Genomic DNA, 13,511 nt, shown 5'->3' with positions numbered 1-13,511 from the left:
CTTCCCTGACGTCCTCCCTTTCCACCAGGAATGAGGGGTGAGAGGAATAACAGCCTTCCTTTGATTCACCAGGTTAGTTCATCCTCCCCAGAAGAAGAAGTAAAGTGCCATTTCAAACCTTGTAGCCCTAGTAAGGAAGCTCTGGTAGTTTTTTCCCCAGGCAGAGCTGCATTGAGCTCTGTGTGTCAATGTTGATGACAATCCAACAGAAAGCATAGAGAGCAGAGGCTTGACTCATTGCCATGGGTGCAAGAGCTTTTTCTTTGAACCCACTGCACTCATGGGAACAGCTTTCTTGGAGAGGTGATTCATCACTGGGGAAGTCCAGGATGAAGTATGGACATCGCCTTCCCAAAAGGGACAGCTGTGATCTCTTACACGGACTCCTCCCCTGATTGTCGTAGCACTGAAAATGACTTGCTGCTTCTGGGAATGAGCCACGTGGTGCAGATCTCAGGGACTTGTCTCCTCACTGTCAGTTCTGAATTACTAAGACTGGGCCACTACATGTATGTCCCCTCAGAATGAGGTCTTTGCCAATAAGGGCTTGCAGGCAGTTTAATGTGTCTTTCTCAGGAGCCAAAAAAGATTGCACGGGGATTTCCAGGAAGACCTATAGGATTTTGTCTTTTTCACATTTTGCAGGAATCCGATGTACATTTAATCCACATACTTCAGGAGTGTCACACACTCTGTGGCCTAACATGGGTTACACAAGATGACAGAATCAGAAGATTGGTCCATCACTTCTCATCAACAGTTCTGCTACAAATAAATCAAAAAATTTCGGGAAATTCAGATAATCCACGGAGATTTTGGGGGGAGCACAAGTAAACCTCAGAGAAGGGCACCAGCCCTGGACGTAGAACCACAAAATGAAGGTTCAGAAAGAACTGGTGGGGGTAAGGAAACATGGAACAATATGTGTATCCTGGGACAAAAAGGTTTTGAGAATTTGTAGCATGGAAGAATCAACTTTCAAGTGATGGACAGTCCCAGCAGGTGACTTTGAGCTTTAGGCATCTTCATCAGTTGTGGTAAAGTTTGAAGGATGGGGAAGAAAGGAGGAGCATGTAAGACTAAGGGTAGAAAATTCAGATGAACATTATGGAGGGGCATACATCCAGTGTGAAGGGGGTGAAGAGTATCTGGAGGGCAAATAAATAAAAGATCAGAAAAAATAAGTCCTGAAAGAGCTCAAGGATTAGGGGAAGCACAAGGACTGTTGAAGGATGCAACCCAGGGCAGCTTACAGGGCTCTAAGTACATAAAAACATACTCCGCTCCAGAAATTTCTAATCTGGAGATGGTTGGCATCTGGGAGAGCACTCAGGGGAAATATTGTATGTGCTTACCCTGTGCTCATACTTTTCCCCAGGCATTTTGCTTTTGCCCACTGTTGGAGACAGAAGCTAGATGGACCTTTGGCCTGGCCCAGTGTGGCTGCTCTTATGTTCTTGTGCGCTCATGTTGTGAAAGAGTTGGAGTCCTTGTGGTAAGTCTTGCGTTCTTTAACACAAACTGCAGGACAAACTGCGCTTATCACGGCGCCATTGCTCAGTCACAGAAGGGATCTTGCTGACATTCCTCATTGCTTTGCGCATGACATGCTGAACATATCATGAGGAGAAGACTCTGTTTCCTCTGAACAACTGGGCTCTTGACCAAAATAACTTTTGTAGGTACAGCAAATTGCTGCTAGTGTTCCTATCTCCTTCAGCTGGGCTGCTCCAGCCCTAGGCTACGGAAGGGTGGCAGCAGCAGCTTTCTGTTTTGTTGCTGTTTGGGTTTAGCAGCCAGGCTGTTGGGCTGCTGGGGCTGCCTGGGGAGCCTCTCCTGACGCATTCCTCTCACCTCTGGCCCACTGTGGCCAAGTAGGTTGCCCACAATGTGTTTGTGAGGCTGCTTTTGTTCCCCGAGGGGATGGAGGGGTCGGTGAATCCCATCGTTCCCCTCTCTTTGCTAGCATCGACAGGAGAGCTTTCTGAGCTTCGTTTCTGGACCTTTTGGCTGTCTCACTCCTCCCCCACTTCTTTGGCTTGGTACTCCCAACTCTCTTGAGATTGTAATTATCTCCCATGAGTAGTGCTGTCCTGTTTTGTCTATTAGGGTTGGCATTATCAAGAGGGATCTCCTTTCTTCCAAGAATACTGTGGCACTTTTTAAAAATAAGTATCTCTCCCAAGGAGGTGAAGATAGTGTTAGAATCTCCTGATAGCTGCGCTCACCTTTTCCTTTCTGCTTTTCCTTGTTTATTCATTCTTATTGTGAGAATGAAAATATTTCTGTCTATTAACAGGTAGGAAGAAGGGGAATCTGCTTCCAGAGTAAATGGGAGGATAAGGAGGGTCAGAGGGTCAGAGCAATGTTTATACACATATACAGTAATTTCTTGCTCTATGTATGTGTACGTATGCATGTGAACTCCATATATCAACAGTACATTTTTCCTAAGGTCAATGTTTTTCTCTATAAAGCCCAGACCCCACTTAGGGGAGAAACAAGCCTTGCCAATAACTGGATTCAATTTATAAGAAACTAGGTGGAAATAACGATGAGGAAATGAGAAAAATAAGCTTTTGATGAAATAATTAATGACTAGTTGTGACACAATCTCACAGCAGCAATCCAAGGCTCAGGGAGATCAGAGGAGCCCATCCGCTGCCAGACAATGCTTACCATGCAAAGCCAAGTAGCCTCCTGTTTGCAATTTAAAATCATAACCATATACATGAACTGCAGTTGGTGGCGGCTTGTTTGTTTTAAGTTCTCTCCTAACAAAGTAAGAGAACTCCCTTTGCGTTGCATCTGAAGGAGGAATGGACCAGCGGGCTCCAAGCAGTTATGTAGCGTGTAAGACAGGTCCAGCTCTAAAGCAGCTAAAGCCAGGAAATGAACGTTTCAACATGTGTGAATTATTCTACTGCCACTAAACTGAACAGAGCTCTGCTGCTTGCAGATCTGGTCCAAAAGACTGAAACCAGTGATTCTTAGCTGGGGATGTCTAGGGAAGGGAGGGACTTCTGAAGAGTCTGCAAAAGGTGCAAAGGAAAAACAAACTTTTGGCAGCAGGCTTGCATTTGCTGTCACCAAGTCCTCACCCCCACTGGTGATATTTTTATGAACCCACAGGTGGACAAAGTTGAAAACCACTTGGCCCAAACTATTTTGCGAAGGCTCAATTCTACCCTCAGAGCCAATGTTCCTTACTTCCACCATGTAGAGCTGCAGGAGAGCCTGTGGCAGTGGGTTGGCTCAGCTCAGGAGCCACTTTCAAAGGAAATCTCCTGTTGTTCCCACTCACCTGGTTCTGTTTGCACTGCAGAGTGGTCTCAGCTGTGCAAACGGGATTGATCTGCCTGAGAGCAAACGGGCAGAGGCGCTCCAGGGGTGCACCAAATGGGCTCCGACTGCTAGTGGGGGTGTTGAGTCCACTCAGCCAGGCTACAGTTACTGGGAAACCCCTGAAATCACTGGATACAGACACCAAGATGGCCACACCATGTATTTCACATCACAGTCTGCTTCTTTGCAAGGCTCTACATGTCAGTGCCAGCAGTCACTGCCACCATCCTTTGCTCTGCTCCTGAGCCAAAGGCAGGCTGATTGAGGAGGTGCAGAGCCACCATCTCCCTGCTCAGCTCTGGGTTTAGCTCCTTTCACTGGCCTGCTCTGCCTATCTATCGTCCCAAACAGATTAGTGGGAGAAGGCATGATGGGAGACAGTCCACTCCTAATCGCTTCCAGAGGTCCTGTTTCCAGCTCGGTCAAGGCACTGCTGAGTCATTTTCATGCAGAATGAGTTATGGATGTGTTTAAAACCTTTTTATTACCCTTCAGTAATCCAGACCTCAATCTTGCGTTTTTAATGTTGCTCTTCTAAAGGGCAGATTTATATGTAAAACACTTTACACTTTGGTTTCCTCCTAAATAATAACTAACGTTGTTCTTCTGAGTGCTTTATGACATTAGCTAACTAGTCCTGACAACACCCTGGTTTTCCATATGCACAGCAGAAAGCTTGGATGAGCTTCTTAAGTCTGGTGTTTTCAATTCTCATGATTTTATTGTGAGTCTGGGGTGGGCTTTTTCTTCAAGTCTCAGCTCCTGGAAGCACATGATCACATGACTCTCTCACTTTTTTTTTTTTTTAACAATAAATTTCTAATTCTTCCAGTTGCAAGGAAAAGCCTGAAAATGTGATCCAAATGAATCCAAAAAAAGCAAGGCTCAAGAAACCAGATGCCAAACAAGAAGCCAAACTGTGTTGCCATTTTTAAATCTCTGAAGTTTTAAGGCAATCTAAGCATTCTCTGGGTCTTCACCCATGTTTTCTGAGTGTGGAGGCGCTTGGCAGTAAATAAAACTTCACATTACAAAGAGGAAAAGGCAAATAAAGTCTTCAGGGATGCTAATACTCCCCATCTCCCCTCTCTTGCTTGCTTGTTTCTGATTCTTGTCCTGCATGTGCTTTGCTTTCCACATTGTGAGTAGTCACGTTCCTCACAGTGGTAAAGAAAAGCACACCAATAAATCTTTGCTGGAACAGAGCAAATTTTAAATAAAATCAAAATTTTACAAACAAATAGGATCAAGGTTTTAAACTCTTCCATCTGTTTTTGTGTACTTGTAGAGTGCAACGTGCAGCAGGCCAGGGCATGTGACTCCCAAGGCTACTGTAACACAACAACCATTACTGCTGCTGCTGCTGCTGATAATAATAATAATAATAATAATAATAATAATAATAATAATAATAATAAAAAATAGAATTGTTATTGTTAAGTAGAATTTGTAATTGTGATCATCTGCTTAGAAAGGTGCAAGAAAGTGTGAAGCAGGCTTTTCTTACACTGTAGTACTACAAAGCAGCTATTTCCACATTGTAAAAAGAGCTGGACAACAAAAAGTGATCAACACATTGATTTTGTGTCACAGATTTTTGTGTTTCTTCTACTTCCTTACTGGTTTTATACTGACCCATTTAATTTCTTCCATCTGGTCACAGATCAGAGACCGTAGCTGGCTGACTACGGGACTGCAGTTCAGATTTGTCTCACTAGTTTTCAGTCCTGTATAATTGTTGCTCTAAAAGTGCCGTTGCTATTTCATGTATACATTCTGCATGGGAATCTAATACTATTTTATTTATTCTATGCATGTATTTATTCTTTAGCTTTTAGAAAATCTCTGTGAGACTTCAAAGTCCAGAGCTTCCCTGAAGGAAATATTTCCCAGCCTGCTAGATCTTAGTGATACAAGATCATCCTGATATTTATTATAAGGCATACTTTTCTTCATTTTTGCCCGTGGCTTCCAGACAAATATTTCTGTGGCTCCCTGAACAAACCCCTTGTCCCTCCAAGTTGGATAGTTGCCTCCCTCTCACTTCTGCTCAGCTGAACAGTATCTTCTCCTTTAAGCATTTTAATAATGGTTGCTGCTTTTTAAACCATTCTCCCTGCTTGCTCACATGTTTACATGCTGAGTAGAAAAAAAAAGTATTCCAGGTAGAATCAAAAGAAGCAGTGGTTTCCATCTTGTGGCACACAGTTAATATATTACCGCACCTTCACATGACAGACTGCCAGCAGAAGCCACGGAGGAGCTCTCCGTGCCAGCCGCGTGGAGCTCTGCCATAATCAGTCTGTTGTAAGAGCTGATGGGAGGGCCAATTGCTTGTTTCAAGTGTTGACCACAAACTCATTTAGACAGGTTTTGTCTAGGAATCTAGGGATTCCTGTATTGCAGTCTTCCTGGGACCAATTCTCTGCCCACTTCCCTTAGAATAAATCTGCATAAGTAAGGTTACTTTAATTTTGCAAATCTTTATTTTTGTTTCAGTTTGGAGCGTTCAAAAGCAGACAACCCTGGTTTATGTTTGCTCTTGTGAAAGGCAGTCCATGCTACGGGCAGAGCAGAGCAAGACCAACACAAAGTGCTTCTGACAGTCCCCTTCAGAAATGTAAGAGAGCAACCACAGGAGCAGAGTCATACTGGAAAGAGAAGAGCCTTAATATGTGAGTAAAAATTAATGAATGATTCTAAAATGGCTGTACTGAAATTTTGCACTGAGGAAAGTGACCAAGACTCCAGATGATGAATTTGCTCATCAAACAAGAGAATTACTAACAAGCCCATAAGAACTACTAATGGGTCCTTCCCATCAGGGAACTGACTCCCTGCTAGACCCTTTCCTCTCCACTTCCAACAGTAACAACTCCCTTCTAAGAGGGCAAGAGTTGCTGTTGAGCTGAGCTGAGTCATTGGCGTGGCTACCTGGTAGCAGTGTGATGGGTGCCTTGGCAGTGCCTTTGCAAAGTCAGCCTCTGAGCAGGAAGCAGGATAACGTGTTTCTTGGACAATACAAAGCAAGGAGGAAGTCAATTTACATAGAGATTGTTTAACATTAAAATTAGGCATCTCTTCCGGTGGGCATTTTTTTTACACGCATTCTAGCATAGGAAAGATGGGATATTAAGTCAAAAGGGTGTGTGATGGTTACATCATGTGGTCTGATAACAAATTTGTGAACCGATAGATACATGTTGATATGCATCAGATGACTGACTGCTCATTTTTATGTGTGTATGCTCAGTAAGGGGTACACAGGTTGAAAGACCTGTGGATGGCAATGTTCTTCTCCAGACCCAGACAAGCATTCAGTCTTTCAAGAAGGAAATACAAAGGGGAAGGCTCAACTGGAGACAGGGCTGGTGTTTAGATGCCTGTTATTTTGACAGCTTCCTAAATTAAGGCCTCAGCTGCCGGTATAAAATGGGGATAACGTCAGTTCTGTACCTCACAGGGTTTCTAAAGAGAACTATGTTAAGGGGTGTGAGATGCATGGGCAATCTAGTAAAGAAAGTGGCTTGTATATATAAGGTAAACAGCTAACGCAATAGGGTAATGATTCCAGAAAATATCTTGCATGGGAAAGGGACACATACAATCCTGATTCAACGGGCTGTGCTCTTCTGTGTCATTTCTTGATAGATTTACCATGCAAATTTGGTTTGTTTTCCCCTCTCCAGTCCTTCAAAGAATGATTCCTGTTGTGATGATTTAACACACGCTTTACAGTATAGCAACTCAAGACAGTGGATTGAAATTATGTTGTGGATTCTGCAACAAATGCATCAACGTGCTTTCAATGACTTCCTGTGTTATGCCAAAATGGTTGGTCAGAGGTGTCTTAGTGAAAGACAAAGGCAACTCAGAGTCATACCTGGGCATGAGTTTGATCCACTGTGTGTTGCATGCCCTTGTCTTTACTGCAGAGGCAGTTTGTTTCACTTACAGCTTTGCTCCTCCAACAGCTATTGAAGCAGTTTAAATAAGCTGCACTGCAGTATTTGGACATTGACCTGCTTTTTACTTGTTTGTTTAGTGAAACTGCCGCCTAACTGACCCAGCAGAGGCAGGAGTTATAAACAAACTTTGACTGCAGAGTGTGTGTTTAGTTCAGCTTTCACCTTGACACAAAGCCTTTGCTTTCTGGAGGAGCAGAGACGCTCTCCACAGTACATCGGCACAGTTCATAGCAACTCCCTTCCAGTACAACGCAACTAGAAAAAGACAGCAAACCCCCCCATGTCATGCAGGGTTTTTTAAAACAGAGTGTGTAATTAACTTGCAATCTATTTGTTAATTCATTTCAATATTAGGCTTATTCATACCTTTGTGAGATATAAAGCTGCTGTGAACAGATTGGCCTATGATCTCATTTATGTCACTGTAAATCCAAAGTAACTCACTTGAAAACAGCACTTACAGTAGGTCTCCATCAGCGTCCCTAATAATTAATTTGTCCTACCAAAAACGGTAGGTATTTGTTCTTTACAAATGAAAGTGAAGATTGTCTTGTTCGTAATGTGTGATTTTTTTTTTTTTTTTTGTGGCAGAATTATTTGCAAAGACTTTAAATATTTAAATCCATCTAAATATTATAGAATATAAATTCTGCTCTATCAGATATTATAATCTGGACAGTACCTACCTTGAAAATGTAATATAAAGTTTATAATCTCTAGTTTAAACTATTAAAAGTAGTCCAACTAAAGATGGACAAGAAAATAGTTATGGTATCAATTCTGTGGTCTATGGCAAATAAGTGACAACTGTAACTGAATGACTAATATCAATACCAGGAAATGGCCACCATCAACCATACAAAGTTAGCAATGCCTTTCAGAAATAAGTCTTTCAGGAACTTGTGGAGGCTTCTTGTGACTTGGAGGAGCTTTCAGTGGTGAGATGTCTGCTTGGACAAATAGATAAATCTTTAAAACTGTATGTTTGCAGCAGTAAATTCATTCAGAGACGTTTTTCCTTAAGGGATTCCCTGCAGGGGAGCTATTATACATGTTCTAGCCTGAAACTTGAGATGGCCAGAGAATGGAAATTGTGTTTCACAGACAATTTTGAGATTTTGAAATTTGTTTTCATTCCAATTCAGAACAAAACCTCAAAATGTTGAAATTCTCCACAAAGGAAAATTCCACAAAAATAAATAGTTTGGGCTTATTTAAATCATTATAACTTTTAAAAACACATATATTATATAAAATTAAAAAATTTAAATGTTTCATTCCAAAAATTGTTGGCATTTTTTTTCCTAAAAAAAAAAAAAAGTGGGTAAAAATAAGTTTCACAAAGCATTTTGATTGTGACAGAATGACATTTTTGAAGGAAAGCTACTCCATTAAATAATTTTCCATCTGAAGTTCATTACAATTCCTATTGCCATGTTGTCCAGACCTTCTGCTCTAATGCAAAAACTCTACAAATAATCTAGTGCCAGAACCATGGTCTAGAATGCTGCTACCTGTGGACTTCTTATTGCATGTTTGTGCTATGGCAAGACCTAGAATGTACACACAGATGTCTCTTTCTCCTTGGCAAGGTGTGAGCAGGAAGGAAAGAGCACTCTTTCTCAAGAAAGCTCTCAAGCTGTGACAGAAGTGCCTTGAAGCTGCTCTTGCTGCCCCCAAGCCCCCTGACACAAGAAATCCTCCCCCTGGCAAGGGAGCTAGCAAAAAACCCAGCGATTGACACCAACACTGGCTCCTTCCACTCAAATGACCCACACAAGGAAATGTGCTGCTTCTCCATCACTAACAATCAAGTCCATGGTGAACAGACTCTAGGACACTTTAACAAATAGCAGTGTCAACAGCCTGTATCCCAGAGCTCAGAAGAGGCAGTGGTGATGTGCTTTCAATGCCTCTGCTCAGTTTTGGAAGTCTTGTGCTGTTCTGGGGTTATCTGAATGGAAGGGAGTTTCATTTTTCATCCAAGTCCAAGTATGAACTATTTGACACCATGAACAGATGGAGGATGTATCTCTAACTGAAGACTACCCAAAGAGGAGCTTTTGATAGTATCATAAACATCGGCCATACAGCACTGCATCAGTACAGCAGCAAGGGAAAGAGAAGCAATGAGGATTGCACTGTATTAAGTGCAAATGCAGTGAAGGCAAATACCCCATTGTGCTGGCTGCCCTCCCACCCCTCCTTAGAGACTGGGACAAAACGGATGGAGCTGAAAGACTTTATGGGTGCTGCTGCCTCTTTGCTCCTGATAAGTGAAACATATTTGGTGTGTGTCATGGGCAGTGACAGTGGCAGGTGATGAGGTTATTGGATGACAAACCTGGTCACACAGGTCTAGTGAGATTCTTGCCCTGCATGCTGTGCCCAACGAGGAGGAGCAGCATTTGGGTCCCTATTGTGTATGTACACAAAGCCAGCATGTTGTCTGCAAGTGGGACGTTTGGGCTTGGAGTGTAATTCTGGAATATGTTTTTCTCCTTGGGATATTTCTGAACTGCAGTCAGCGTGCTCCCCACTAGAAAGTGACATGTAGGAGCCACCCTCTCTTGTTGAAAACTTGGTAGAACGTCTGTACAATATTATGGTCACCAAACTATGTCTAAACCTAATTGGTTGCATGTGGGATTGATTGCTTTAATATAAAGAACTGAATGCACTGAAGACCTGCCAGAGGTTGTGGAAAAGATCAAAGAAGGTCAGATAAAAGGCCAAATGCAGCTCTAGTGAGAGCAATTGTAATTGCAGCGCTTCAGTGGAAGGGCTCCTTCCAGCTCTGAGCTGTAGCTGTGATCCTTTGTTGGCTGTGTGGAGATAGACCTTGATAGGGCCCGCACTTGACAGCCATGTCCATCCTCTCATGGAAACATTATGGTCCAGGCAGCTGCATGGCTTCATCTTCAGCTGGAGCCAATAACTCAGTGTAAAGAGCTCAAAATGTTTCAGTCCTCTGGGAAGTAAAAATATCTCTAGAGAAATTTATAAATTAAATGTCTTAAACAAATGTCAGAAACTCCATAAGAGCATCAGGAGAGGCACCAACCTTCCTGGTAACACCGCCATCCTCCCATTTCCCCAAAGACTGTAACCACTGCAGAGCTGTTGCCATCACGTTGTGCCCCTGCACAATGGCCCCACTTGAAGGCCAGGAATTCACTGTATTGCAAAGAGAAACCATTACAGTTCAAAAACAAGACCCCAGGGTGCAGAGCCCTCAGGGTTTTGCAGAGGACCTCACTTACCTCCAGAGCCTGCTAGCACATAACTGCATGATGCATCTCCAGCACTGCTCTGTCAGGTGTAGATCTGTTTGGGGAACAGACTCAGTGGAATCCTGATGGAATATTTGCTTTAATGTGAGATAGGTTTCTTGGCCAAAAAAATGCCATGAACTTATTTTTCCATCAGCTAATTGTATCAGCTGTTCTTTGTTGGTTTGCTGCCATCTCAGAGATGTAAAACTGTTTGGTGTTCAAAAGCAGTGAGTGTTGATGAGTCTGGAACAAGGATGGTTTCAGGGTTTCAGTGAAGAACTTCAACAAATGTCATGAATGAAAAGCAAAACCTCAGCCCCTGCCAGGGACACAGCCAAAAGAAGCTGCCCTCTCTGCAGGGCTGCACATTACCTGGCCAAGGGCTTACACAAGATCCAATAAGCTTTTACGAGGCTCAATCTGTGCAGTGAGAGATGCAAGATGGAGCTTATTAGACAACATAAGATACTGCCAGTAGGCACACACAAAGCAAAGGATCAATTTCCTCACAGACTTGGTCTCCATTTAAATTTTTGCATCCATAGCTACAATGTTCAGGAAAGAGGAAGGTAGCGCACCTCTAAGCAATGTAGCTACGCTGGCAAGAAGCCTTGTGTAAATAGCCAAGTCTCCTTTGTGTTGTGTTGTGCACCCCCCTAGCAGACTGGGGACAGTTGCCCAGGAGTCCTCCCCAGCATGGCTGACTAAGCCTGTCCATTTCAGGTTGGCACCTTCAAGCTTGCCAGGATATCCCTAACTGGGCAAGGCAAGGAATTGGGGCCACACTGAAAGCTGGAGTGGCACTGGGCACCCTTGTGAGGGAGCTTGCCTGCATCTCTACTCCCACCTCATTAGCAGTCACCAGTGAGGCAGCAAAGAGGCAAGGGCAAGGTGCAGAAGCAGAATCTTGCCAGACATCAGGTTTGATGTAAAGGCTTTTGGGGGATCTTCCCATCTGTCCAAATGACTCTGTGCCTGGTCCTGGACAGTTTAGGGCTGGTCTTCTCTGATGGGCTCTGGGTGAATTATGCTCTCCTATTACTTGTACAAGGAACTCTTGAGATATGCCTAAACACAAGCTCTGTAATTATGGTGTGTGTGTTAGCAAATTAGACCAAACTGAGCCAAAAGGCCTTACCAAGGTATTAGATGACGCTGTGTTGCATGCTTGCTTTCTGCAGCTGCCTGGTCCGAGGGGACACTGCAACAGTGAAAAGCCTGGCAGTGTGCGGGGAGGGCAGCTGGCTGGTCACAGTGTCTACATCCCTGCACAAAGCCACTAGAAGTCTAGGGAGATAAAAGTTGGATGGACTAAGGTAATTTGAACACAAGCACCCCTAACTGAATTCATGAGCACCTTTTAAAGCCTTTTATTTCCTCAAAATAACAGTGTGTATTTAGACACCTGTAAAAGTGCTATGCCTACTTGGCACTTGCCAGCCTGCTGCAGCTCATTAAGAGCCTGCCTGGACTCCTGGCAGAGGCCAGGGCTGGTGCCAAGCACTCCAGAAATTCCTCTCTAGCTCCAATTCTGTTTGATTTATCATCTTTGCAGAGCAAGCCATCTAAAAGCTGCCTTCTGAAGGGCCCCATGTTAAAAAACACCAAACACTCCATGGTGCTAAGTGGTGACTCAAACCAGTGTTATTTTTCCCCCGTGAGATACTCGGGGAAGCCGAGGCAGCGAGGCTAGAGTGTCCCTGTGACCTGTGCTTGTGACTTTGAATGGCTTCGACCTTCTCAGCACAGGACAGAGATGCCAGTGCCTCCAAAGTGCTGAGAGAGAAGTCCATTATGAACAGAAGCCATGAATTTGTTAGCCCTTTTTTTAATTAGTGTTTCATTAATTAGTATTAATCAAGCAAATGAGTGCCATGATTAGCTTGATTAAGAGTAGAATGGGGGGGAAGGTGTGGGATATTGAAGGGTCTGCTCTGGTTGAAGTGGGGCTGGGTAGCAGCTGTCCTGCAGGGAAGGAAGATGGAGCCATGGGGCTGGCCAGGACTGGTCAGCCAGCTGCTACTGTCTCTGCAGCATGTAGCCACTCTGATCAAATCCCCAAAGGCAGTGCACTTCAGGCTGCCAGCCCTCTGCTATGAGCAGGGCGGCCACGATGGATTGGTGTTCATATACAGCCTGTTGTAGAGGCTGGCAGAAACCTGCTGGAGAGAAGACTCTTGTTTTTTATGGTGGGGCTAGGGGAGCCTGAGGAGCTTTTGACTGTGGTGTCCCCTTGCAAACAAGTAGTGTGCAAGTCAGACACCTTTAGAGACTGTTGTGGCAGCTGCAGTGTCCGAGTGACATTCCTCATCCCCAGTTTCTACCTGCTGCCATCAAATCCCTGCACCCAGCCTTCCTGTGCCCTTGACACAAACACCAGGATCCCCCCTAACTCCCAGGGTAGAAATTTAAGTACAATAAGCAATTTTGCCATGGCCTGTTTCCACTGTGGTGCTGCCTGATTAGAAAAGAGGGCAAAATCTCTGTGTGGGAGCTTGGACACATCCCCTCCAAAACTGAGTCATGGAAACCTGCCCCTGTGGCTGGGGCGCTCCAGGCATCAAGCAAGATTGCTGAGCACCCTGGTACTGCTGCCCATAGGGTGGCCCAGGCCCCTCCAAGAGATACAGCTCCTCCAGTGCCACTAAACCACGTCAACTTCCCTTGAGCAAATTTTCCTGGTTTTAGCACAAAACATTGTCGCAACTAAAAGCTGCTCAGTTGATGCTTGCATGTATCTCATGGACTGCTGCAAAGTCCAGTTAAACTAAGAAATTCCTAGCTGAAGTAGTGGTCCAGGGGAAGCAGCAATTGTATCTATTGTCTGATTGCTGCTTTTTTGCAGCAGGGATGACTCCCTGACATTAGGCCTATGGAGTCTGCCCGTTAATAGTAGTTTTAAATGGTCAAGAGGTTACAGCAG

Source organism: Athene cunicularia (assembly GCF_003259725.1).
Source record: "Athene cunicularia isolate RWA chromosome 11 unlocalized genomic scaffold, athCun1 chr11_part1, whole genome shotgun sequence".
In the NCBI taxonomy this organism is placed as follows: Eukaryota; Metazoa; Chordata; class Aves; order Strigiformes; family Strigidae; genus Athene; species Athene cunicularia.
The sequence above is the reverse complement of the archived record's forward strand: the minus strand, read 5'-3'. Positions refer to the sequence as shown.